This window comes from Trichosurus vulpecula, chromosome 1 (genome assembly GCF_011100635.1).
Source record: "Trichosurus vulpecula isolate mTriVul1 chromosome 1, mTriVul1.pri, whole genome shotgun sequence".
Taxonomy (NCBI): Eukaryota; Metazoa; Chordata; class Mammalia; order Diprotodontia; family Phalangeridae; genus Trichosurus; species Trichosurus vulpecula.
In genome coordinates, this window is record NC_050573.1 from 172,276,808 (window position 1) to 172,282,807 (window position 6,000).

The window sequence follows — 6,000 nt, forward strand, 5'->3', positions numbered from 1 at the left end:
AGTACCCCCAAGTGGTTCTCCAATACTTTAAGTTGCAGAGAAGGTACCAACCTGCCTTGGAACCGCACCTAGAAGTTCCTTATAGCAATGATAACCCTATTGCATATATTATGGAGATGTCCATAGATTTCCATAGATGTATTCCAAAGACAAAGGAAGCAAGTAGACTAAGGAAGAGAGAAGTGCTAGGCATTGCTCTCCCAAGATGTCATGGAAGTGATTTGGCTTCTATGACGGAAAGAAACTTTTCACCTGAACAAATACAAACATCTATGCATTAACCCCCTGCAACTGACCATTAGAAGATGCTCCACACCCATCTCTGAAACCATCATTCCAACCTGACAGGGTTCTTCTGTTCTTGTTGGGACTGGTTTTTCTTATGTCTACATCAGTCTGATAGCAAAAGAGAATCTTGCAATTCTGTCAAATGTGTGATTTTTTTTTTCTTCTGGACTTTTCCCAAAATACAAAAAGCAACTCTTGTTCTTTGGAAGTTTGTGGAGGGATTATTTTCCTGGCTGTGGTTCATATACTGTCACATTCCTCAACCAATCAGCACTGGGGGAAAAGAGAGAGAGAGAGAAAGAGAGACTGAGAATACTGGAGAATACAGGCATGACCCATCACATGCCATTAACAGGTTCAGTGAAAATATATATTTATACACTAGACAAAATGATGATATAAAGGGACAACTATTTCCATTGGAATTATGTTAAAAGTGAGAGGCACAGCCAAAATCTAGGTTATAGAAGCTTAAAAGGGGACATTACAGCAACTTCAACAATGACTAGAAATCTAACTGCTAGGGCTTAGCTGCAAGGAAAGGCACCAACAAGGGATGGGCTGGGCAAATGACCCAAGGAGCAAGAACAGGCAGGTGCTAGACTGGGCTGAGTGGAATGGAACTGGCCAGTTGGGATAGAGAACTCCAAACTGGGCTGAACTAGTCTTGAGTAAATAACTAAATGACATTACAGTCTGGTTTTGTGCCATTTCAGTGGAATTCAATGAATTAATAATAACTAATAATTGTATTGTGAATCAAGAGCAGCACTGTGTAGCAAAGCTAGAAATCATAGAATCATGGAATTTGTGAGTTGGAAGAGATCTCGGCATCCATCGAACCCAACCCATCCCCCACTGGGGCATGTATCACATACCAGTATCACAGTATCGCATACCAAACAAGTCATGATCTACCCTTTGCTTAATGACCTCCAAGGAGGGGAAGCCCAGCACCTCTCAATACAGCCCATTCTACTTTGGGACAGGAACTGTTAGGAATTTTTCTAATGGCCGGAAGCTTTTCCTGACATCGAATCTAAACTGGTTTCTTTGTCGCTTCTACTAATTGCTCCTGGTTCTGCCCTTGGTTGCCAAACAGAAAAAGTCTAATAGTTCCTCCATATTTGAAGACAGTTATCATGTCCCCCCGAGTCTTCTTTTATCCAAGCTAAAGATCATTCCTTCAACCTGTTTATATATAAATATGACATGGGCTCAAGGCCCTTGACCACCCTGATTGCCCTTCCTTGTACTCTTCAGTTTGCGAATGTCTTTCAGCTGTGACCATGATGCCCGGAATGTAGTATGGATGAAATCTGACAAGAGCAGAGCATGGAGGAATTATCATCTTCTTATTACTGAGAGCTATGCCCTCTTAACAAAGTCCAGGATCCCATTATCTTTTTGGCTAGCATATCAAACTGTTGACTCATATTAAGCTTTCAGTCCACTAAAATTCCCAGATCTTTTTCAGAAGAACTGCTGGTTAAACCCATGCTGCCCCAATCTTATACCTCTGACACTGGTTTTTTTGTACCCAAGTATGAGACTTTACATTTATCCGTATTGAATTTCATTTTATTAATGCAATGCTCTAGTTTGTCAATATCCTTTTGGATCCTGACTCGGTCATCCCATATGTTTTAGCTACCCTTCGCGGCCTTGTGTCATCGGCAAATATGAGGAACATTTTATTTCATCTGTACTTTTCTCTAAGTCATTGAAAAAACTGCTGAACAGCATAGGCCAAACACAGATTCCTCAGGTACTCCAGTGGAGGCCTTCTGCTAAGCTGAGTTAATAGCTATTAACAGCTATTTCAATCCAGCCATTTTAGCAGTTACGAATTCATCTGGATGAATTATCACCTAGTCTAGCTCTTCATTTTAGAGTATGCACAGTACCTGATACATAGTAGGCATTTAATAAAAATTTATTGAATTAAAAAAAAGGATCACTAAAATTTGGGTAAATTATATCCACAGCATTTCCCGCATTGACTAATTTAATGTTGCTGTTCAGGCATTTTCAGTCCGTGTCCAGCTTTTTGTGATCCCATTTGGGGTTTTCTTGGCAAAGATCCTGGAATGATTTGCCATTTCCTTCCATAGCACGTTTAACAGATGAGTTAAGTGATTTGCCCAGGGTCACACAGCTAGTAAGTGTCTGAGGCCAATTTTTTTTTTTTGGAGGGGGGAAGGCGGGGCAATTGGGATTAAGTGACTAGCCCAAGGTCACACAGTAAGTGTGTCAAGTGTCTGAGGCCGGATTTGAACTCAGGTCCTCCTGACTCCAGGGTTGGTGCTCTACTCGTCTGAGGCCAAATTTGATCATCCTGATTTCAGGGATGGTACTCTATCCACTGTGCCACCTGGCTGCCCCCAATTAAATATTTATCAAACCCAGTATTAGAAAAACTGCATCATCCTGTAATAGCCCATTAGCCTTAATATTCCATCTCATGAGTACCCTTTGTGATTACAGGGTGGAGCCATGAACTCCAAAGCCTCCACTTAAGGAGGGAGCTGAGCTCCTAACATCTCATTTCTCACCTGGCTACCCTGATTTGGAACTTGTCTGACTTTTTCATACCCACACATAAGGCACCTCCCCCACAACTTTTCAGCTTCCTTCTGGGTGTTGCCTTTCTCCCTTGGATTGTAAGTTCCTTGAGGACAGGTGTTTGTGTGTGTGTGTGTGTGTGTGTGTGTGTGTGTGTTTGTATCTGTAGCATTCAGGGAAGCTGGGTGGCACAGTGGATAGAGTGCTGGACCTGAAGTGGGGAAGACTCATCTTCATGAGTTCAAATCTGTAACCCCTGGGCAAGTCACCTAACCCTGTGTAAGGCCTCAGTTTCCTCATCCGTAAAATGAACTGGAGAAGGAAATGGCAAGCCAATGCAGTATCTTTGCCAAGAAAACCCCAGAAAAACTGGACAACAACAAATTCCTAGCACTCACAGGCACTGGCACATAGTAAATAATATATGTTTATTGACTGACTGACTAAGCACTACTGTGTAATAGGTGCCTCGCTGTGCTAGGTGTTGGGGATGCATTTAGTAAGAACAAAACAATCTCTACTCACAAAGAACTTACATTTCAATGGGGGTGGCAACAAATATGTATAATTATGCATGTGTGTACACATACATATACATACATATATATGACATAAAGTTAATAAATTCATATAAAGTAGTTCAGGACAAGGTACCATGGGACAGAAGGCACTCCAGGCATGGGGAATAGACAGTACAAAGGCAAGGAGATAGAAGATGAAGTACATTGAGTGAAGAATAGGGAGAAAACCAGTTTGGCTGGATTATAGAGAACAAGTAGGTCAGTAAGGTCCAATGAGTCAGGAAAGGGAGGTTGGGGCCAGTTTGTGTAAGGCTTTCAAAGTCAAACAGAGAAGATTACATTTTATTCTAGAGATGATAGGAAGCCACCAGAGTTGGGCGGTCTTTTGATCAGATCTGGGCTTAAGGAAAATTACTCTGGTAACAGTGTGCAGAATAGAATGGAATAAAACAGGGAATGACTTGAGGCAGGAAGTCCAGTTGAAGACCAGAGGACGATTCTGTTGCAATAACAGAAAAGTGATGAGGGCCCAAGGTTATAGTTCATCTGGGTCCTGTGGCTTTAATCCATCAAAGGCAGCTAGCTGCTTTCTTACTGTCTCCTCATCTTGTATGGCAACTCCCCGTTAGAGATTTTTGTTCTATAATTCTTCTTTTCAGAGAAAACAAATCAGAGTTGAGCAGCAAAGGTCCTATGTCTTCTTTGATCCTCCTTTCCCCCCAAAAATAGCCATTTTAAGAAATAAACTACACTTCTTATTGTCCATATGTTGTCCCTCAGCAGCCACAGGCCGTGGAGCCTCAGCATTCTCAACCATTTTTACAAGACCATACTATATATCTGTATGCTTATCTCCTGCTCCCTGGCCTTGCTTCCATTTTCCTATACATTTCTTTTTAAAATCTAAGCTGATTGGTGAGTTTCCTATGCATCCCCATTGGTTCCTCCAGACAAATCCCACTCTTTTTCCTCCCTGGAATTATTTTCCTTTGTGTCTTCAGATTCCATTCTTGAGAACTTCCTATCCCTCCTGGCCTGGCTTTGCCTGTAGCATTTTAGTCCATCGGATCCTATCTATATTTACTCTGACCCTTTGAAATTTGCTTTCCCAAATCTAGGCTGCCTCTCAAATTATCTTCAGATTTCCTTTCCTCTATCACAAACTTTAGGCTAGAAAAGCCCTCCTCCTCCTGAACAAGGAAGTCTTGGAAACTGTCAACATCCTGCTATGAATTCTGTAATGAAACAAGTCCAGGGCAGCTCCCTCTCCCCAAGAGCCCCATCATTTCCACTCCAGCAACCAGTTCTTCCCTGTTAGCAAAAATCAGACCCAGGAAAGAATTTCCCTTTGTTGGTTCCTTCACCATTTGCAGGATGGAAATGATCTCTAAAGCAAACCAAGAAGTTATTGGCTGCTCCTCTTTTGACAGAGAAGGCGTTCCAGCATATGTCTAGATAATTGAAATCCTCCATCACTCTTATACCAGGCCTCTGTGCCAGGCTTGTGATCTTTTCCCAAAATTCTGATTTTCATGTGGGAAGTAGCAAAGGGTAGCAAAAACAGAACTGTGTGTAAAGTTAGAAGATCTGGGCTCTAGTCCCAATCACACATGATACTCTTGTCCTACATAGTCTTGGACGAGTCACTTGGCTTCTCAGGCCTCCATTTCCTTCTTTGGGAAAATGAAGGGCTTGGACTTGGGTTCAAATCCAGGCTCTGTCACTATCCAGACAAATCAGTCCATTATCTCTGGACTTCATTTTCCTTATTCTGTAAAATGAGAGGATTGTATTCCCAGGCCTCTAAGGTCTTTTTCAGGTATAAGTCTACAATCCTATGACCCTATGCCAGGTGGGTTGTCACAGAAACCTTAGTGCTCTTTCAATCCTTAATAGCTTTGTTGTGTCATTTGAGTTGTATCTTATTCTTTGTGACCCCATTGGGGTTTTCTTGGCAAAGACACTGTGGTGGTTTGTCATTTCCTTCTCCAGCTCATTTTACAGGTAAGGAAACTGAGGCAAACAGGATTAAGTGACTTGCCCAGGGTCACACAGCTGGTAAATGTCCAAGGCTGGATTTGAACTGACGAAGATGAGTATTCCTGACTACAGGCCCAGCACTCTATCCACTGCACCTCCTAACTACCCCTTTAATAGCTTACAACTGCACTAAACATTTGAGATACACTCTATAATCTCTACAATGACTTTCAGCTCCAAAAAAGGGCGGGGGGGGGAGCGGAGGGGCCTATGATTCTATGATATCAACATCTTCCATATATACATTTACCATATACAAATCATTTCCTCACACTGAGTTCTTGGAATTATGTTAGACCAGAGCACTCAGGATATCAGACAGCCTTGTAACATTCCCCTCAAGCTGTATTTTAGAAGTCACCACTTCATCAGAGGTAAATTGAGCAGAAGTTCCTGTTTGAGCTTTCAGCGGGAAAGCCCTGCTTCTCCCTGCAAAGGAAGCCGTGGAAACTGTCAACATCCTGCTAGAAATTCAGCGATGAAACAGATCCAGGGCAGACCCCAAACAGAAGTTGGTCTTCTGCCACTGGGTAACTTTCCATTCCTTCCAAAGGAGGACCACTTGGTTGTAGAATAAGAGATGAAG